The 23,365-nt window shown below is 44.5% G+C and overlaps 1 pseudogene; it reads left to right on the top strand.

The window, feature by feature from the left end:
- Nucleotides 1-5,311: 5,311 nt before the first annotated feature.
- Nucleotides 5,312-23,365, top strand: part of LOC115644993 — a 32,568-nt pseudogene continuing 14,514 nt past the window's right edge.

Genomic DNA, 23,365 nt, shown 5'->3' on the forward strand with positions numbered 1-23,365 from the left:
GCCCAAAATACTGTTAGCCTTCTTGGCAACAAGGGCACGCTGTCAACTCATATCCAGCTTCTCATCCATTGTAACCCTAGGTCCTTTTCTGCAGAACTGCTGCCTAGCCACTTGGTCTCTAGTCTGTAGCGGTACATGGGATTCTTCCTTCCTAAGTGCAGGACTCTGCATTTGTCCTTGTTGAACCTCATCATGTTTCTTTTGGTCCAATCTTCTGATTTGTCTAGGTCCCTCTGTATCCTATCCCTACCCTCTAGCGTATCTACCCCTCCTCCAAGCTTATTGTCATCTGCAAATTTGCTGAGGGTGCAGTCCATGCCATCCTCCAGATCATTAACGAAGATATTGAACAAAATTGGCCCCAGGACTGACCTTTGGAGCACTCTGTTTGATACCAGCTGCCAACTAGACATGAAGCCATTGATCACTACCTGTTGAGCCTGATGATCTAGCCAGCTTTCTATCCCCCTTATAGTCCATTCATCCAGCCCATATTTTTTTTAACTTGCCGGCAAGAATACTGTGGGAGACCGTATCAAATGCTTTGCTAAAGTCAAGGAATAACACATCCACTGCTTTCCCCTCATCCACAGAGTCAGTTATCTCCTCATAGAAGGCAATTAGGTTAGTCAGGCATGACCTTGCTCTTGGTGAATCCATGTTGACTGTTCCTGATCACTTTCCTCTTCTCTAAGTGCTTCAGAATTGATTCCTTGAGGACCTGCTCCATGATTTTTCCAGGGACTGAGGTGAGGCTGACTGGCCTGTAGTTCCCCGGATCCTCCTCCTTCCCTTTTTTAAAGATGGGCACTACATTAGCCCTTCTCTCATTTTACAGGGGACCAGAACTGCGAACAGATGAATTCTGATACCCAGTCTTTAGATTATTAGCACATACTGATCTGCAGAACATTGCCTCCACCAGAGCAGGCTACGTGGCTTTTTAAAGAGTAGTCAGACAAGATCTTCATTGAAGATGTGGCACCAAATAGGTAGAGAAAGACATTTAGAAATAAAAAGAACAGGAGACAGCACAGTAAAGAATGGTTGGGAACTGTCAGGCTATATCAGCAGAGGAGATACATGCCTTTGACATGACTAGAATAGGGAGTGTGGCAGAGAAAGGCACCCAGCTGAACTCTGCAAAAGCCATGTACCAAGAGAGAAATGGAAGAGAACAGATAGTTTTAAGAACAAAAAGCACAAAACAGAAACCCTTCAAACAACTGCAGTCCTGTTGAGAAGGTGCCAGTTCAGGGCTGCATTGCATATGCAGTAAGTCATGGTTACCTGTCCCCCCAGCCAGTAATGCTAACTGCCTGGACGATGTAGATTGCAATTTGGCAGAAAAAGACTATGACTAAAAGAAGCTGAAGGAGCTGTCAGACCTGAAAGTTTTGCTCACAAGAACATAAGAACGGCCATTCTGGGTCAGACCAAAATGGTCCATCTAGCTGAGTATTCTGTCTTGCGACAGTGGCCAATGACGGATGCTTTAGAGTGAAAGGACAGAACAGGGCAATTTTTGAGTGATCCATCCCCTATTGTCCAAACCCAGCTTCTGGCAGACAGAGGTTTAGGGACACCCAGAGAATGGGGTTGCATCCTGGACCAGGTTGGCTAATAGCCATTCATGGATCTATCCCCCATGAACTTATCTAATTCTTTTTATAACCTGGTTATAATTTTGGCCTTCACACCATCCCCTGGCAATGAGTTCTGCAGATTGACTGCATTGTGTGAAGAAATACTTCCTTATGTTTCTTTCAAACTTGCTGCCTGTTAACTTCATTGGGTGACCCCTGGTTCTTGTGTTATGTGAAGGGGGGGCGGAATGTCCTGTGTTAGTTTGTGTGTCTTTTGTTAATTGCTCTTCAAATTCTTTTTTTGGCATGTCTAATTATACTTTTACACTTGATTTGCCAGAGCTTATGTTCCTTTCTATTTTCCTCAGTAGGATTTGCCTTTAATTGCCTCATGTACTATGCTTTTTAGCCATTGTGATGTTTGTTAGGTCCTCTTACTGTGTGTGTGTGGGGGGGGTTATTTGGGGATACACATTTAGTTTGACCCTCCTTTATGGTGTTTTTAAATAGTTTCCTTGTGGCTTGGCAGCATATCACTTTTGTGATTGTTCCTTTAAATTTTCATTTAACTAGCTTCCTCATTTTTGTGCTGTTCCCCTTTTTGAAGTTAAATACTACTGTGGTGGGTTTTTTTTGGCACTCCCCTCTCCCCCAAACTGGACCCTGTGCTGAAGCATGTTTTACCAAACAATGCTAACTCCTGGAAAAAGTTAAAGGATCTGCACTGAGTCCCTCCTTGCTCTGAGGATTAGTTCCACACCTTTAAGCATTCCCAAATCATTTCCCCCACAAGATGCACCACAATTCTATCTGGTGGCCACTGACCAGCCCACACAACATACAGCAGTGGTATTAGTTGATCAAGTAACTTGCCCCTTCTTGCATGCACTGCCAAAGTCCAGCTGCAAACCCTGGGGCAACCTGGAAGCATGGAGCTGCCCCTTTTAAACCCTGCATTCCCAGGGGATGTCTCAGTGACCATACTGAGCATTTTTTTGCAGCAATTTTACCTCTCTTCCCCACACCCCCACCAGTCATAAAGCACTGTTCCCTTCACTCTGCCAACCAGCCTATCCCCCCCCCCCCCACACACACACTTAAAAGTGTAGGACAGTCATTAAGGGTGACAGTGTTGCTTCAAAATCTCTGTAAAAGAGGGTGGTAACATAAATTTGTACAAAAATCTATACAGAATCTGTATAACAATTTTGCCATCTCAGTGCTGACTGAGATTAACACTAAAACCAAATGGAAAAAACTGAATTTCCCTCACTTGAAATATTGATGACCAATGGAGGGAGTTAAAACAATTTAAGATTTACAACGTTAAAGCCTTTAAAATTCCTATTCTACGGGAAAAATATATATCTGTTTTTACTGGAACTCATTGTTATTTCATGGAATTGACTTTGCAGGACAGGACAGATGGAGCTTTGAAACTCCAAGGCAATATATTAATGAGTATGTATATAGAGGAAAATCCATGGAAATTTCAATTCTCCGTTGTTCCTGAACGTATTTAGGGGGGAGGGGGGAGCAGAGCAGTACAGAGCAGGAGATTTTTAAACACATTAACCATTAGAAAATTTTTTGAAAAAAAATACTCTGGACAGGGTTTTACAGAAATGTGAGATAATACTGTATGTATACACATACACACAAAGATTAACGTGTTTAGGAACAAGATGAGATAATACATCAATATTTAATGACACTTAAACTTATGTTTGAAAACCATCTATACATGCACTTAAAATGTACATCCAAAGCTCTCACTTGAACATGTTTGGCTAGATTCTGGTCCCTGATGTGGGTACTTTGGGCCAGTCCACTAGCACAATACCAGTTTAGCAGACTACCTGAAGAATCCCCAACCAAGGGTTGTGTTTAGGTGGTGTAGAGCTCATGTAGCTGGCCCACAGTGCCACCATCTTGGCGAGCTTGGTCTAGGGAATGTAGAGAATGTAGGGCTGATGTGTAAAATATTATGAATAGATGACCTCGCTATTAAGACATTCATAAGAAAAAAATTAAAAGAGAAGGACTTACAATAGTTGTAATGTGTACAGCTTATGTGTGTGAACCTCAAAGATATTGCACTATGGATTCATGATTACTAGTTCTGTGTTATATACCCCCTGAAATTAGGCATCTGGACTTCCAGCTACATTATTAAACCTCAGTATTATTAAACCCTTGGAAAGGCAATATCTATCTGAAGCAGCTAAAATGATCAGTTTAGAGCCATGGTGTGATAGAGTGGTGGATGTGGTTTACTTACTGTGTTTTCACAATGGGTCATATTTACCTGTAATTTGAAAAGATTTGCAAGTTAGACTGACAATCAGGTTCCAGTTAAACCTTTTTCCCCATCTGTAGTTTTCAAGGTACAGAAATCATATCTAATCTTGCAACAAGCTACCTCAGGGTACATAGAATATTGGATTTCCTGACAGGCCAGGCAGTGGTAATGAACTATCAGTAGCACCCTTCCTAGCTGATGGAGAAAGTGGCTTTGAGTCCTTACATTTGTTTCCTGTTGCATAACCCTCTATTAAGTGACACTTGTTTTTTTCATGGTCCTTAAAAGATTGATAGTCTGGCATTTTCAAACACTCAGAGGAGTTCCTAACTATAGCTTTTCAAGTCTGTTTATATGTGCTACAACTTCGCTTGTAAAAAGAACTTAAAAAAAAAGTTGGGAGTATTATAAAAACTGAAATTGATACAATTGCACTCGTGACATATCAGAATATTTTGAGCCTGATGCAGCATATAATTTACTCCAATTCTATGTTGCTTATCTTTCCCCTCCCACTTTGGGGACCGCTGGATTGGAAGGGAGCACATTGTATCTTTGTCCCCCAATGTCTCTATCTCTCTCACTCACCCACTTACTCAATCCTTGCAGAAAAGATAATACAGTTTTAGGCTGATTTTCCTGTCTTTACTACTTTGCTAAAAAGTGGAAGTTATGGTGTAACTCCAGTAATCTGAGGCCTGGTCACACCTACACAGGTCGACACAAAGCACCTTATGTCAACCTAACTGTGAATGTGTCTTAACGTAAATTTGGCTTCCACCAACATAAGTGCTCGCTATGCTGACTTATAAACACCTCCTTCCCGAGCAGTGTAGAGTCATGGTTGATGTACCTCGGTCGATGCAGTGATAGTATAGACAATGCATTACTTTCACTGACTGTTACTGGCCTCCAGGAACTATCCTCCATTGACCCACACTGATCGCTCTGATCACAATTGTGAGTTTCGCTGCACAAGGGACAGGTAGACAGGAAGCTGACCCTCCCATTTAAAGCCCCGTGAATTTTTAAAATTCCTTTTCTTGGTTGCCTGGCTTGGTGAGCACACCTAGCAGCTTTCCATGGTTGAGTGTAACTGCCCAGCTGACCATGCAGTCTAAACGCTGCAGATGTGCTCCTGGCTGGAGTAGACAGGCGGTGTTGGCTCTCCTGGGTCTGTGGGGAGAAGAGGCTGCACAGGCACAGCTCCGGCTCACCAATAGAAATGTGGATGTCTATGAGGAGATTGCTCAGGGGATTCAGGAGAAGGGTTACAACAGGGACCAGCAGCAGTGCTGCGTGAAAGACCAGGAACTGTGTCAAGAAGACCAGGGACATCAACAATAAATCCAATGGAAAGCTGCAGACTACCTGCTTTTACAAAGACCTGTAGGCCATCCTCAGCGGAGACCCCACAACCCCTATGGATACTTCCAAGGAGCCTGAGTCACAGGCACCTGCCATGAACAGCAAGGAGGAGGAGGTGAATGAGAAAGAGGAGATCCATGGAGGACAGGCGACCAGGGGATCCACCTGTGTCATGAGCCAGGACATGTTTTTGACTCCACCACAGTCCAGCCAATCCCAACAGGTGAGCACAAGTGAGCCTGATGCAGGGGAAGGAACCTCTGGCAAGCACACAGTTTTGAAATTATGGGGATGTAGCCCCCGAAGTAGCAGGACACATCTGTTAATTTACCTTTTTTTGCTAGAAGAGGTAGTGAAACAACCAAGAGGGAGAGTTGCTATTTGCTTTTCATTCCCCTCTAGAGCTGGGCAGAAGAGACCACAGAGCAGTTTATGTATGTGCCCTGGGATGTTTTGTGAATCCTCCATAGACCTCTTGATAAAGCTTTCATAGAGGAATTCTGCAAACCTCTGCCAAAGGTTTCTGGGCAGGGCTGCCTTATTTCTTCTGCCACAGTAGGACACTTTCCAATGCCACTCAGCAATTACTTCAGCAAGCACCATTGCTGTACTTATGCTTGCGGCATACAGGCCTGGGCAGCATTAGAACACCAGCAGCAACTGTGCTTTCTCTGCCTCTGTTACCTTCAGGAATGAGATATCAGCTAAAATCACCACTGCCTATGGAAAATGGTGCAAGTATTCTGTTCCATTGTCCTGTACAACTAGAATCATGCCAGCAAGCTATGACCCCTCATTTCCCCAATTCCCTTCCAACGGCCATGGTCACCATGGTTCATGCTATGACTAGCCCTGTGCTCTGTCAATCCCTAGCAGAAGTGAGAATGTGATTCTTACAACTTCTGAGGAGGAAGGGGAGTGAGCTCAGTATTTAAGTTTCAATTTCCATCATGAATACTCTGACAATGCTACCTCTGTGTGTTGTATCTGCAGCTACTGCCATCGTGGCTTTTGGGGTTATCGCTCCATACCCACAGAATGCCTGAGCCAGATAAGGAGGAAAAAGAAAAAGACTTGGGATCACATGTTCCAGGAAATTCTTCAGGCCAATGCTGTATCACAGAACGAGACCAGGACCTCGAGGATCACCCTTGCAGACAGCATGGAGAAGGAAAGAGTGGAGAGGAGAAAGGTGCAGAAAAAGGAGAGGGGCATGCAGCAGGAGATTCTTGTGCTTGTCTGACAGCAAATTGAGCTGCTGCAGATTTTCGTAGACCTGCAAGTTCAACAATCCCATGCTCGCCTCCCTCTGCAGGCCATAGAGAACTTGATATTGAGATATCCCTATATCCCTCCCCCTCAACATTCCATGTGGCATCTGTGCACTACTCTTACCACTCCACCCAGGGGGATATTGAAGACAGAGTTTCACGTACACTGACCTATGAAATTCCTGGTTGTTGTATGTGTACCTCAAATGGAGTGTTCTTTCCACTTCATAAGTTCTGTTCCCTTAATTTATTGAGTTGTAAATGATTATTTAATTACCTCATTATGTGACAGAATATTTTTAAGCAAAGTTCGTTTTTATTAGTTCACAACTGATGCTGAGCAATTATGACAACCACCAATTCCCTATTACTTTATTTTGAATCCATACAGAATCCATAACATCCTTCACAGTCAATATTAATAGATGCATTGACAATGTTGCAGTCCTACAGACACAACCATCACTACAAGGTTCATGCTGGACTGCAAAAGAGCAAGGCTGGGTAGGGCACACTACAACAATACACTACAACAATACTCAGGCTCACCATTAAAATGTTCTTTCAAAGCCTTCCTGAGCCATATAGGTCTGCACTGAGCTCTTCTAATAGCGTTTGTATCTGCCTGTTCGAATTCAGCAGACAGTCCCTTCGCCTCTGCAAAACGTTTCCTCTTTGCTTCACAGATATTATGCAGGACACAGCAGGCAGCTAGAACTATTGGGATATTTTTCTCATTGAGGTCCAATCTTGTAAGCAAACAATGCCAGTAACCCTTCAAATGATTAAAAGCATATTCAATTGTCTCCTTCCTTATAGGTTTGTAAGGTCAGGCTTGACAAAGCCCTGGCTGGGATGATTTAGTTGGGGTTGGTCCTGCTTTGAGCAGGGGGTTGGACTAGATACCTCCTGAGGTCCCTTCCAACCCTGACATTCTATGATTCAACCTGCTGAGCCTGTAGTTGAAGGACTCCTGGCTGCTGTTGAGGTGGGCAGTGTATGGCTTCATGAGCCATGGGAGCAAGGGGTAGGCTGGGACTCCAAGGATCGCTACTGACATTTCAATGTTCCCAGTGGCAATCTGCTTATTGGGAAAGTCCCTGCTTGCAACTTTCTGAACAGTCCTGTGTTCTTAAAGATACACGTTTCATGCACATTCCCTGACCAGCCCACAGTGATGTTTGTAAAGTATCCCCGGTGATCTACCAGTGCTTACGTTACCATAGAAAAGTAGCTCTTTCTGTTGATGATCTCTGTGGCAAGGGGGTCTGGGGCTAAAATAAGAATGTGTGTCACCTCTAACCCCACCACAGTTCAGGAAGCTCACTACTGCAAAACCATCTGCTATTTCCCACACATTGCCCAGAGTCACAATCTTGTGTAGCATGACAACCCCTGCGGTTGATTTCTTGACTACAAATTGATTCCCAACTGACATTGCAAGTTTCCACATGCAATCACCACTCGCTGCTCACGTCTCAGTGAGGCTCCCGTCTTGTTCCTGAGCTGGAGGATTGGGGCAAGTTTGATGCAGAGATCCAGAAATGTGGCCTTGTGCATCTGAAAGTTCTGCAGCCGCTGCTATTTTTCCTGAACCTGAATGACAGTGCAATCCCACTATTCAGTGCTTGTTTCTTGGGTTCAGAATTGGTGCTCCACCATGTCCAGCTGCTCCATGAATGCCACCAACAACTTTTTAATTGTTTCTTTCTGTGTCCCACAGCAATCCGTCCTCCAAGGACTCATTCTGTTCCCTGCAGCTCCTATTGCAGTTCTGCAAATACTGCACGATCATGCACCCTGTGATTGCAATGCTCATTACATAAGTGCAAATTGTGCTGCAGATGAAATTATGGGATGGAGAACACTGCATTATGGGAATTTGACTCCAGGCTCGGTCACACCTGTGGTTCATTTCAGCCCCATTAGGCATTGCAAAAACTACCCCAAACACTCTGTTCTAGATGGTGCACTGCATCAATACAAGTGCTCTTAGTGAGGATGCTAACACAAGGAGCAAAGCGTGCATACGCACAAGTGATGTAATAACTGCAGCAGCTATATACTGATGTAACTTATTTTGACATAATTTTGTAGTGTAGACATGGCCTTAGTAGAGGACACTGTTTTCCTAAACATCTCTGAATATGTACTATCAGCTATGTATATGATTTCCTAGTTCAATTGCTTTTGTAATTTAGCTTTGACAATTTGATCTGTTTTCTTGTTCAACCAGTTTTTTTTAACAAAGTACTTTTTAGTAAAGGGCCTTTTTTTGGTTACTGTTTCATCAAATTCTCTTCATAAACCATCATTTTACGTTATGTATAATGATTGGCTCTGCTTTAGTACCTTTTAAAATAAGAGTTAAACACAAGTCATAGAACAAACTATTTCATATAAAAATGAGTAAATTTTTCTGTATCACAGAGCATGATTGAACATGTCTGCAATAACTCTTGATACATACAAAGCTCCTTCTGTAGTTGTCATCTTTGTGATCTCCTTTAAAAAGGAAAAACCCCGTCTGTGCAGATGGCTTTTTCCATTAGCCTCTCAGTGATCTGACTCTAATAATACTTTTCTGGAGTATAAATTGTACATGCTATAGATAAAAGCTGACACTCTTGTAAAGTCTAACAGTTATATTTCAGTAATAGCATTAATGCAATTTTAGCTTTCATTTAACAAAGTTGTTTTTTCTTGATAGTAATATTTAGTGTTAATAGCACAGCATATTTTAACCAGCTGATCATATACTATGGTTACGGCTTTGTTCTCTAAATGATATTGAACAAAAGTAATTTCAAACTTGGGAAAGTCTGATTTTGTAGGATGATTTAAGAGTGAATAAAAAAAATCTGCTTTTCTCATTCTACAAAATTGCAACAATAAACATGTCTCGGTACTGTACAAAGTCATTTATGTGCTTCTTAAAATGAGGAAAAAAGGGACTAGCTGGATGTCTGATAAGATGGGTACCTCTAGATGGCTAGTTTAAATCCATTCTAATTTAGTATGATTGGAAGTTCACCCTCTCATCAGTTGTCACTGACATTCAGCACTGTGTTACCAATATCTTGATATTTTGTTGTTTTTCTTAAAGCCCCAGTTTCTGGGGTAAGGTGATTACATGAGTGTCTCAGGCCTTGTTGTTTTTGTTTTGAAAGTAAGTTTCCAGTTTTCATGGGTGTGGGGAAAAGTTTGAAAATGTGAATCCTAAAGACTCAAACACCACAAGGCAAATAAAAGGAACACAAAATGTATTATTTTTCAGTTATTATGATTCCAAGCTAATCTTATAGTTTTTAAATTCATGGAGTTGGCAAAACTGAGTGTATATAAAATGAGTTGGTAGGTTTCTCCACTGGTAACTGGATGAGTATACATCACAAAACCCAGCATCACAGTAAGTCATAATTGTCACCTGTTACAGAGTGATGGCCTCTATAAATGAATCAGGTCCAGCTCCCCTGAGCCAGAACAAGTGCTTCTAGTTTGGCCAGTTAAGAGCGCAGAGCAGCACCTGTGGCCATAAAGAATCAGACAGAATCTAAGAGTGTGCCTACACTACAAACCTTAATCACCCTATATTAGGTCAATTTACAGCCATTGCACCAGGAGTCCTTCCAGTAACCTAAGAGGGGCGATGTGGGGAACTGAGAGCCCGGGGTCTCAGCTCTGCTGGCAGCTCCCTGCCAGGAGCTTGGTTGTCCCACAGGCGCCTGGGTTCAGGAAAGCCTTCCCCCCTGCTCTCTGTTCTCCGCTGGTTGTGGGGGGAAGCCACCTGGGGCTTCTCACCCCCAGTTCCCTGCTGGGAACAGGGGGAGAAGCCACCCAGGGCTTCTCAGTCCCCACTCTCAACCAATCTCCTCAGGGAGCTCAGCAGCCTAGCCAATTTCACAGCTCATTAAGCTGTGAAATTGCAAGGCTGATCGGCTCCTGGGTGGGAGTCCCGTGGGCTTCTTGTCAAGCTGGGATCAATATCCAAAGCTATCCTGGCTTTTCACCCCAGATCCCAACTGGGATTGTGGTCTGAAGCAGCTCCAGGCTTCTCGTCCCAGCTCCCAACTGGGATTGGGTTCCAGCCACCCAGCTCTCCTGGGGAGTGGGGACTTTCTTATCAATTTCATAATTGCTCTAACTATACTGACATAAGCCTTATGCCTCTCCTGGACATGGGAGTTATGATTTTGATGTAGTAGGATATGTACATGAGTGGGAGAAAGGCTGTAATGTAGACACTGACATAATTAGGTCAATGTAAACTGACTCCCAGGCATACATAAAAATCCGTAGCTTGAGTTAAGTGGTGTTTTAAACTTAAGCTAGCTGGTCTTTGAGCAGATATGGGTTGAAGTTCAGGCACTACCAACGCTCGATCTAGTATTGCTGTGGGGACTCAGCTACTCTATGTCACTAATATATATCTCTAGGCATAGAGTATCATAGATTATTAGTGTTGGAAGGGACCTCAGGAGATCATCTAGTCCAACCCCCTGCTCAAAGCAGGGCCAATCCCCAAATGGCCCCCTCAGGGATTGAACTCACAACCCTGGGCTTGGCATCTCAGCTAACATGTGTATAACTTGAGCTAACATTACATTTAAGATAAGCCCTGAATTTTTAGGCATTTTGACTATTTGTAATAAATATTTCTATGCATATAATTAAATCGATAATGCTCTTGACATTAGTTAAATAGATTTCAGGTAGCTGTTTGCAATGGTGTTCTAGATGTGTTGGTCCCAGGATAACAGAGACAGGATGGGTGAGGTAATGGCTTTTATTGGAGCCACTTCTGTTGTTGAAAGGGACAAGCTTTCAAACTGCTCAAAGCTCTTCTTTTTCAGGGCTGAAGAGGAGCTCTGTATAGCTTGAAAGATTGTCTCTTTCACCAACAGACATTGGGTCCAATAAAAGATGATATCTCACCCACCTTGTCTCTCAGATTTCAAATAGGCATTTTCAAACACTTGGTTCAGTTTTGGAAATATTCAGGGAGCCAGTGCATACTTTGCTCAGCTGATGCACAAGAAGTCATAACCCTGGTTGAACCAGCTTTCCAGCATTCCTCCCAATCTTTCACATTTGAACTGAGGCAGAGACAGGTCTGATTAATTTTTTGGCACAGAGCTATTTAACATTTGCCTTGAACAAAACACTTCAGTGATCTGGTCGGCAGTCTTTCCAATAATAACTGGTTCTAGGCTTGGAAGGATTAGATCTTTTTGGGTAAATGTCAGTAAACCTCAACTTTGCTGTGTACACAAACTGATGAAAAAATATTGCTATTGGGGATTGAAATTTACAGATAGGCAAAATAACACAACAAAAAATGCTGCCTGAGATCTTATTAGTGTTTGATTTAAGGATATTTACTTTGTATATTTTGACATGTGATTTTGTCAATTGGTGTTTTAATAAATATAAAGCTTTATGAATCTCCACCTCTACTGTCATGTAATAATTGTCTGACCTTCCACCTCTATTGTCAGACCCACATAGTGTCTTGCTGCTGTGAAAATAAATTAAAAAAATGCTTAAAAATAAACATCAATGTTGTACATCCAAATTATTAAAAATATAGAATTCTACCAAGCCTATCTAAAAGCTATGCAAATTAAATGTTGTCTACCATGTTTCTCTTCTACAATTTAAATCTTTGTTCTCTATTACATATACATCTGCTGTTTTTGATCTCCCATACATTGGGACCTCAGTTGTTGACTGTAGAATGTGTATTGCTGTGGTTAGAGAAGACACTTCCTGGAGTGGAATTGTGTTCATGAGTTAGAATTGGAAATCCCTTAGGGTACATTAGAGGGTTTTTTTCTGAGATTTTTTTAGTGAAATGTGAAAAATCTATATCACTGTTTTTCTGTATTCCAATCAAATGCACATTCTTGGCTTTAACTGTGCAACTTGAGTTTGGGGAAGAAATCCATTGTAGTTATAATTTGACCAAACGGTAGGTAATTACTTGGATTTTATTCTCTATGATGGCTAGTGCATAGGAATTTTTGTCTGTCAGAAAATATTTTATCCCTATTTTGATATTTTTCTTTTCTTCATTTTCTCTTTGAAATGATGCCAGATTAACTAGCTGTTCATTTTGCACCATGTCATTTTAAGCACACATCTATATTTCATTAATTTCATTGCCTTTAAAAATGTCAGTGACTTGAAGGTTAAAACATGTTTCCTGCAGCAGTCTGCACCTCACAGGTTCACTTTGGACTCCAAATTTGAGTCTCTCTTTTCTTAAAGGAGTGACATGGTTATCCAAAGTCACACATTTGACCTCTAACTCATACATCTACTTTTTTGTAGTGCTCTTGATTTATGAATAAAAATGTCAAAGTCTCAAAAGGGGCTTTAGGGGTTACCATGCCTCTTCGACAATTTATCATAGCAGATGATTAAATTTGTCTTCTCTTTCGTCCTATATAAAATAATCAAATATCTTCAGCTATTCTGCATATCTGTGGAGAAATTTGAGAGCTAGCCCTTTAGATGCTTTCTCTACAGCCCCATGATTAAAAAAAAGTAAAATAATTGCTTATGTTGATGCTAATCCTTTGCAAGGAAGTAATTGCTCAAACTTTGGTTCAGTAGTACATGATATTTTTTGATATATAACAAGCACTCAAAAGTTAGGTTTTTCAGAAAAGAAAACAACATTTATGTTAAATGCATGAGAATTCAGCTTTCTCAGAGTCTCCTCAAGCCTTTGGGAACAACCAACTCTTTTCTAGAAACTCTGACCCTATTTAGAGGCTTAAGCCAGGCATTAGCATATTCATTTCTAAGAGCTGGTCTTCACTACAGGAAGATTGACACTGCAGCAGGGGTCAATATAGTGGGTCTAGTGAAGACCTGCTAAATCGATAGCAGAATGTTCTCTGGTCAATCACTTATCAGTTTGTCTATTTTTCAAAAGCGACTTAGGCACTTAGACTTCCCAAGTCTTTTAGCTCTTGTCACATAAATATTACCCTAAGCCTGATTGAAAATCAACAGGACTTAAGATCCTATATGTCTTTTGAAAATGAGACCTAGGTACTTTTGAAATTCTTAACTTCAGAAATCTCCAACTATAATCTGAATTTTAAAAATATACAAAATTCATGTAGATAATATTAAGTTGTTTTAAAACCGGCAGCTTAATAGTTCTCAATGTAATAGTAACAGTAACTAGTCATCAAAATGAGGCACTTTAATAGTGTCCCACAGATAGCGGATCTTGGCTTAGTGATATTCACTATCTTTAGCAATTGTGTGTGTGTGTGTGTATATATATGTTATGATGGGGCAAGGCCAGATGGCTATAGGAAAGTAGTGAGAAACATGTATGGTAGGCCCGGCCTAAACAAATCCCTGTACCATGGTACCCAAATGGCAGTTGCTGTAGGTTAATCAAGACACCTGGGGCCAATTAAGATCCTTCCAGAAAGCCAGGTTGATTGGGACACCTGAAGCCAATCAAGGGGTGGCTGAAACTAGTTAGAAACCTCCCAGTTAGTCACGGGGGCACATGTCAGGAGCTGTGGGAGGAAGTTGCACTGTTGGAGAGACTGAGCAGTACACACCATATCAGGCACAAGGAAGGAGGCCCCGAGGTAAGGTGAAATGGAGCTTGAGGAAGTGGGGGCTGCTGTGAGGAAGTAGCACAGGGAATTGTACAAGTCCTATTTCTAAAAGGTCAGGTACCATAGCTGATACTATTAGGGTCCCTGGGCTGGAGCCCGGAGTAGAGGGTGGGCCCGGGCTCCCCACTCCCCCTCCCCCGACTAATCACTGAGACTGGGAGACAACAGAGACTGTGCAAGGCGGATAGTATCAGAGGGGTAGCCGAGTTAGTCTGGATCTGTAAAAAGCAACAAAGAGTCTTGTGGTACCTTAAAGACTAACAGATGTATTGGAGCATAAACTTTCGTCGGTGAATACCTACTTCGTCAGACGCATGCTCTCATAGGTTTCACACCCACTCTGAACTTTAGGATACAGATGTGGGGACCTGCATGAGAACCCCTAAGCTTAATTACCAGCTTAGATCTGGTTGCTGCCACCACCAAATGGTTTAAACACATGTTTATGGGAAAGTCATTTGGAAACTTTTCCTTTCCCCTCCCCACCAATTCCCTGGTGAACACAATCCAAAATCCTTGGATTTTAAACCAAGGAGAAATTGCTCAGCCCCCCTTTCCTGGCAGGATTGGAGTTTAATTTCCCTTTCCCCCACTAATTCCTAGTGAGTCCAGATCCAAACCCCTTGGATCTTGAAACAAGGAAAAATCAATCAGGTTCTTAAAAGGAAGACTTTCAATTAAAGAAAAAGGGTGAAAGAAATACCTCTGAGGGATTAGCATGCAGGCTACTCTCACAGACAACAGATTCAAAATACAGAGGATGTTCCCCTGGGCAAAAACCTTAGTTACACAAAAGAAAACCCAATTTGATTATCTCTCTAATGAAAAAAACAAGACACAAAAGAAAATAAACATAACCTAATTCATTCCTTCTCTAATACTCACTACCTTGGTTGATTCCTGGATCTTTTCACTCCGGCACAGAACTTAATGAATAGAACAAAGGAAAAATTTCCCTCCTTCCTCTTGAAAAAGCTTTTCCCACCATTGGTTCCTCTGGTCAGGGGTCAGCTAGGCAAGGTGAACTTCTTAACCTTTTACTGTCTGTTTATGACACATGCAACTGACAAAGTGGGTATTCACCCAGAAAAGCTTATGCTCCAATACATCTGTTAGTCTTTAAGGTGCCACAGGACACAAGGGAAGATAGTTTCTCATGATGAAAATGGCTCATTAGTCTGTGACCCTTGCCTCTAGAGAGAGTAGGGCTACATGAAGGGTCACAGTGAGCCTTTGAGGCTAGAAAAATCTGCCAGGAAATGCGGGACCCAGGAGACAAGGACAGAGCTTTGTCACAACTGGTGTTAGCGGTGGGATTATCGTTCACAGCGTGGGGGAAGGAGGTTAAAAAAATGTGCACTGGGGTTTGGGATTTTGTTTTGTTTTGTTTTTTTCCTTTGTACCACAATGGAGGAAGTGGTAAGAGCTCTGGTACAAGCCATGGCAGCCCAGTAAGAGGCCACCTGGGTTCAGGCAATGGCACAACAGGACTCTAGCCAGCTATAGCAGGAAACCAATCAATTATTGATGGGCCAGGCAACCCAAGATCGTGCCCTCTTGTGCGAGGTTGTGGACCAGCTCAAGATCCTCACCACCCAGGACCAGGGGTCCGATGGGATGTGAACCCTGAAGGCCACTGATTGTCTGCCAAAGATGACATTGGAAGATGACATAGAGGCATATCTCCTCTCATTTGAGAGGACGGTTTAACATGAGGTGTGGCCCCAGGAGCAGTACGCCAGCATTCTCACCCCTTTTTTTTTGTGAAGAGGCCCAGAAAGCCTACTTTGACTTGCCTGCCCCGGATGCCACTGACTATACCCAGCTGGAGGCAGAGATTCTAGCACGATCAGGGGTGGTGGCAGCAGTACGGGCCAGAGGTTCAGTGAGAGGAAATACCAGGGGAACAGGTCCCAGCTCTTCGACCTCATACACCTTGCACATAAGTGGTTACAGCCTGATGTGTGCAGCCCAGAGGAGATTTTGGAGACGCTGGTCATGGACCATTACATGAGAGGACTGCCGGCAAATCTTTGCAAATGAGTAGGCCAGAATGATCCCTCCACCTATGACAAGATGATCACAGTGGTAGAAAGATACATAACAGCCAGGGAACTGACCCAACTACCCAAGGAAGGCCCCTTTTGAAGAAAGCACTCCACCCCAACCCTGGAAGGTTGGGCAGCCAAACACCTGGGGAGTCCTAGGTGGAAGAAGAGGACAGGCTGAAAACCAGCAGGGACCCCAGAAAGAAGGAATTGGCCTGAGTGGGGGGAACCCTGCGACTAAACCCCTTAACCTCTGTGATAGGGGCATGATTAGAAGCAATTATAGATGTTATGCATGTGGGGAGTGGAGACATGTGGCAGCACAGTGTCATAGCACTGAGGAGCCTATGCAATGTAACTTGGGGGATTGGGAAGTCCCATGCTCCCTTATCCACCTTGTGGGTGTCGCATTAGCCCCACATAACTACACCAGGCTGGTGAAGATAAATGGAACAGAGACTACAGTGCTTGTGGATTCTGGGAGTGCTGTCACCCTTATATCAGGTAAACTGGTAAAAAGTAGCCAGCTGCTACAAGCCAAATGTGTAGCAGTACATGAGTGCATGGGGCCATGAGCCATTACCCCACCATAGCAGTGGAGATAGAAGTTCAAGGGAACCCCATTGTGGTGACAGTGGGTGTAGTTCCTAAACTCACATATCCTGTAGTCATTGGGAGGGACTATCCAGGGTTTGATAATTTACTCCCCTCGGAAAGGCTGGAGGGAGGTCGGGACAATGAGGGCAGCAACTCGTCACTAGCGGAATATCAACTCTTGATGTTTGCTGAGATTTCTCAGGATCGCTTCTCAGTCCTCCAAAAGACCCAGAAGACAAAAAAAGAGAGGAAGGCTGCAAAAGCTTTGGGAACCAGATCCTGACCCAGGGCCAGAAGACTGCCCTACTAGGCAAATGAACACAAGCAGCCATCAAGAAACTACCACCATGGAAGGCTGGCCTCAGCTGTGATGGCAGTGAGCTGTTGGAAATAGCAAAAGCCAGCCCCTGGGAGCTCGGGCAGGTTAGTCCTGGGAGAGAGACTTTCAGGCGGGACAAGGCAGAGGACCCTACATATGATAATGGCAGGAAAGAGGTGGCTGAGATAGATGGGATACCCGTGGATGGGAAGGTCCGGGGTCCAGGATCTTACGTTATAGTGAAGAAAGATCTCCTGTACCGCATGGTGCAAGTGCAGGAGCAAGAGATACATCAACTTCTGGTGCCACGAAAAAACCCATATTGAGCCTCACCCACAGCCATCCATTTGGAGGACACCTAGGGGTAGAGAAAACCCAGGCACAGATCCTGTGGAGGTTCTTCTGGCCAGGAGTACATGAAGATGTCCAGCGATACTGCACCTCTTGTCCGGAGTGTCAGCTACATAGCCCTCCTGCACACTTGCAGGCCCCTTTGATACCTCTTCCAATAATAGAGGTACTATTTTAACGCATAGCCATGGATCTGATTGGGTCCCTAGAGAAGACAGCTTGGGGCAACCAACAAGTGCTGGTTGTACTAGACTATGCAACCTGATACCCGGAAGCCATCCCACAATGCAACCCGGCTTCCAAGACAATAGCGAAGGAGCTAGTACAGATCTTTGCCCGGGTTGGGCTACCCAAGAAGACATTGACTGATCAAGTGACACTTTTTGTGTCCAAGATGATGAAAGATCTCTGTTCGTTGCTCCATATACAAGCCCTGTGGACCTCTGTATACCACCAACAAACAGATGGACTTGTGAAAAGTTTAAATAGGACCCTCAAGGCAATGATCAGGAAAGTGGTGAGCCGGGATGGGAAAGATTGGGATACTCTATTGCCTTACCTCATGTTTGCTATACAGGCACCAACCCAGGGCATATTGGATATAGTCAGAGAAGCATGGGAAGAGAAGCCAAATCCCAGAAGGAACATAGTCAAGCATGTACTGCAGATGAGGGATTGGATAGCCTGAGTCACACCCATTGTATGGGAATACTTGGAGAAAGCACAGGAGACCCAACAAACCTATTATAACCACCAAGCTAAGCTTCAGTAGTTCCAACCAGGGGATCCAGTGATGGTCCTGGTGCACACAGCAGAAAGTAAACTGTTGGCCCAGGGATCCTACGAAGTGATCGAAGCCATGGGAGAGGTGAATATAAGGTGTGGCAGCCAGGCCACAGGAAACCAGAGCAAATTTACAGCATCAATCTTCTAAAACCTTCGCACAATCGAGGTGCATGCTTAGTCACGTAGGAGACCCTTCCCCAGGAGGAAAACTTACACAAGTGAGGATATCACCCGACTTGAGGCTGATCCAAAAGATTGAGGCAGCCGACATGATTAATTGCAACCAAGATGTGTTCTCTACAAAACTGAGGTGGACGACTGAGACCTATCATCATATCCACATGATCCCCGGATCCAAGGTAACATTGAGACCCTACTGAATCCCAGCAGCCAAAAGAGAAGAAATCAAGTACAAAGTAAAGAAAATGTTAGAATTAGGGGTTATTGAAGAATCTTACAGTCAGTGGTCCAGTCCAATTTTTCTAGTGCCTAAACCTGACAGTACCACGAGATTCTGTAATGACTTTTGCCAACTGAATGAAATATCCCAATTTGATGCATACCCCATAGCACGCATCAACTAACTGGTTGATTGACTGGGTATTGCCCGCTTCTTGACTTCACTGAATCTGACAAAAGGATATTGGCAGATTCCCTTGACTAAAGAAGCTAATGAAAAGACAGCATTCTCCACTCTGGACAGGCTATTCTAGTACACTGTCCTCCCTTTCGGGTTACATGGGGCCTGGCCATATTCCAGCACCTCATGGATAAACTGCTGTGCCCCCATACTCGTTATGCAGCTGTGTACCTAGATGATGTCATAATCCATATGCTAAACTGGGGAACCCACTTGGAGAAAGTTGAGGCAGTACTGCACATCTTAAAATGGGCTGGCCTCACTGCTAATCCCACTAAATTCACCACAGGGCTAGCAGAGTCTAGGTACATGGGGCATATTGTAGGAAGGGGAATAAGCTAATAAATGAATAAACTAGAGGCAATTCAAAACAGGCCCCAGCCAACCTGAAAGAAGCAGGTCCATATGTTCCTAGACGTGGTAGGTTATTACCAGTGTTTTATTCCCCACTTCGCTGGGGTGTATGGGGTTGTCAGAGAGGGGTAGTTCCTCTGACGGGGGAGCAGTCATATTCCTAGGAGTAGCTCATCCACTTTGGTCCCCACTTGACACCCAGCTCTCACCTGCTGCTCCAAGTAGCTGTCACTATGCGACAGCGGCCACACCCCGGAAACCGTCTCCACTGGCGGGCTAAACCAGGTGAGGGTAGCCAATGAGTCTGAGACCCTTGGTGAGTTAGGGCCTGTCTACCCATTGCATGCGAAGGCTGGATCCAGCTGACTGAGGAAACCTGTTCAACGGTCAATAAGGCGGTGACAGCAAGCACGGTGGAACGCTTAAGAGCATGACAAGACACGTAGGCGTCCTGGTCATCCACTGCGCCCTGCCCTATCTCCAGCCGTCTCGACTCTTGTCCTGCCACTGGATACAGATAGGAACCGGGAAGAGAGAGTGAGATTGATATCACACAACTCTCCCTCACTTTAATCCAATTCATGCGCAAGTCTCAACATCATATCATATCATATCACATTATATCAAGTCCTGCGACGATGGGCGAGCAACGAAGCAGCAGGTGTGGATACACTGGGAGCTGTAGCCACGGACCTGCACACAGGCAGCTCAGGTATAATGGTTGTTCCTCACTTACTGACGCAGCAGTGGAGCTCGGCATCTTCCTGAGCGATCGAGCAGCCCTATTCAGGATTGCACTGCTCACCTCCGTAGAATGAGGAGAGGGCTAGAAAAGGTGCCCTAAACATTGCCTGTTTCACCTTACCCTGGCCAGCATACCGCGGCTGGCGGGGATCCCACAAAAGCAATCGAACAAAAACAAAACTCAGAGTGACACTGATCACCATCGACACATGGAATGTGTGCACGCTACTGGACAACATCGCAGCAGACAGACCGGAGAGAAGAACAGCACTTGTTGCCAGAGAGCTTGCATGCTACAACTTTGACATTGCAGCCCTTAGCGAAACTCGCCTTGCCAATGAAGGACAGCTGTCTGAGTCAGGTGGAGGCTATACATTCTTTTGGAGTGGCTGCAGCAGTGATGAGCGTCGCGAATCTGGAGTTGGCTTCGCCATCAAGAATCATCTTGTTCGGAAACTTGCCAGTCCCCCCAAGGGTATGAATGGCCGACTCATGACAATGCAGCTTCTGCTTCAAAAAGGAAAACAAGCTACTTTGATCAGCGCATACCTCCCACAATGACCAACCCAGAAGATGTGAAGGATAAATTCTACGAAGAACTAGATGCTCTGCTATCATCAGTGCACCTCACAGACAAGCTGATTCTGCTTGGCGATTTTAACGCAAGAGTCGGATGCGATGCCGCAGCCTGGGAAGGAGTCATCGGGAAAAATGGAGTGGGAAAGTGTAACAGCAGTGGTCTGTTACTGCTGAAAACTTGTGCAGCACGTGACCTTCTGATCACCAATACAGTCTTCCGCCTCCCTTCCCGTAACAGGACTTCGTGGATGCATCCCTGTTCCAAGCACTGGCATCTGATCGACTATGTCATCATCAGGAGAAGGGACAGACAAGATGTCAGGGTTACAAAAGATATGTGTGGCGCTGATTGTTGGACGGATCATAGGCTCATAGTATCCAAAATGAAGCTCCATATCATGCCGAAGAGACGACCACAAGGCTGTAAGACTCTCAAAAGGATCAACGTGTTGAAGCTGAAGAACAGCCGCATCACTGAAAATCTAGCAGAAGACCTAGAGAATGAGCTTGCTGATCTTCGTATTGAAGATGACACTGAGAAAGACTGGGAGCGATTCCGCAACACTGTCCATATAGCTGCATCAAAGGTATTAGGGCCCTCCACACACAGGCGGCAAGACTGGTTTGACAAAAATGATGCAGAAATCCAGGCTTTACTTGCTGAGAAGCACTGCCTGCATCGTGCATATCAAAACGATCCATCCTCAGCGGCAAAGAAGACCGCCTTTATCAACGCTCGCAGAACAGTACAGAACCAACTGCATAAAATGAGGGACTTGTGGCTGAGCGCCAAAGCAGATGAAATACAGGCATATGCAGACAGGAACGACTACAAGCAGTTCTATGAAGCTTTCAACACACTTTATGGTTCACAGTCTTCTGGGAGCTTTCCCCTCCTGAACTCTGATGGCATTGTGCTTCTTACAGAGAAGACACAGATTCTCCAGAGATGGGCTGAACATTTTGAAGTAGTTCTCAACTGCCCCTCAGTCATCAATGATGAGGCCATTGACAAGATGCCTCAGGTTGCAGTCAATGACTCCATGGATGCTTTACCGGAAGAGGACGAAGTGAAGAAAGCCATCAACCAGCTGTCAAGTGGCAAAGCCCCAGGGTCAGATGCCATACCAGCAGAGGTGTACAAAGTCGGAGGCCCCGTGCAACTACGGAAATTCACTGAGCTGTTTCAGTCCTTCTGGAAGCAGGGATCCATTCCACAGGAATTTAGAGACGCATCCATTGTGCACCTCTATAAGAGGAAGGGCAATCACCAGGTATGCAATAATCACCATGGAATCTCGCTGCTCTCTACAGCGGGGAAAGTTCTTGCAAGGGTTCTGTTGAACTGATTGATCACTCACCTGGAGCACGGCTTACTGCCAGAATCACAGTGCGGCTTTCACAAGGGATGTGGGACTATTGACATGATCTTCACTGCGCGTCAGCTACAAGAGAAATGTCAAGAACAGAATCATGAACTCTACATAACTTTTGTGGACCTGATGAAAGCGTTTGACTCTGTCAGTCGCCAGGGCCTGTGGAGGATCATGTCGAAATTCAGCTGTCCAGAATGGTACGTCAATTTCATCACAGTATGATGGCTCGTGTCCTGGATGATGGTGAAACATCTGAGGCCTTCCCAGTCACCAACAATGTCAAGCAAGGGTGTGTTTTAGCACCCACTTTGTTCAGCATGATATTCTCTGCCACTCTGACTGATGCCTTTCAACACTGCACTGAAGGAGTAGTCCTGAAGTACAGAACTGACAGGAAACTATTCAATCTGAGGTGACTGCGTGCCATCACCAAGGTGAAGGAAACTGTACTTCGAGACTTTCTCTTTGCCAATGATTGTGCTCTGAATGCTAGTAGAGCCGGAAATGGAAGCCAGTATGGACAAGTTTTCATCTGCATGCAACAATTTCGGTCTCACCATTAACATCAAGAACACTGAGGTCATGCGCCAGCCAGCTCCCCATGCTCCGTACTCAGAACCATCCATCACTGTAAATGGACAGAGACTTCAGGCAGTGGACCACTTCACGTACCTGGGCAGTACCCTTTCCTGAGCAGCGTCAATCGATGATGAAGTAAACTGCCGAATTGCTAAAGCCAGCTCTGCATTTGGCCGATTGCACTCCAAGGTCTGGGAATGTCGAGGGATCAGTCTACCAACGAAGCTGAAGGTCTACCGAGCAGCGGTGCTTCCAACTCTGCTGTACACCTGCGAGATGTGGACTGTCTATCGGAGTCATGCACGAAGGCTCAATCACTTCCACATTTCCTGTCTGCGAAAGCTTCTAAAAATCAGATGGCAGGACAAAGTGCCCGATACTGAAGTCCTTACCAGAGCCAGTCTGCCGTCAGTTCACACACTGCTGATGGGAGCCCAGACCAGATGGGCCGGACATGTCGTGAGAATGTCAGACGAGCACATTCCAAAACAGCTCTTCTACGGAGAACTTATCCAGGGAAAGTGCTCCCATGGAGGACAAAAGAAGATGTTCAAAGACACGCTGAAGACCTCTCTGAAGTCCCTCGAGATCAACACCGCCACATGGGAAACCCTCGCACTGAACCGTCCAGCATGGAGCAGCCTCATTCACACAGGCAGTAATATCTCTGAGGCGAGGCGTACTGCTGAGGCTGAAAGAAAGTGTGAGCTACGAAAGTCCAGGGCTGCCCGCACATCATCGACAGTGCCATCACATGTCTGCCCGAAGTGTGACAGGAAGTTTCACGCCCGAATCGGACTGATCAGTCATCTT

This window comes from Gopherus evgoodei, chromosome 2, assembly GCF_007399415.2.
Source record: "Gopherus evgoodei ecotype Sinaloan lineage chromosome 2, rGopEvg1_v1.p, whole genome shotgun sequence".
Lineage (NCBI taxonomy): Eukaryota > Metazoa > Chordata > Testudines > Testudinidae > Gopherus > Gopherus evgoodei.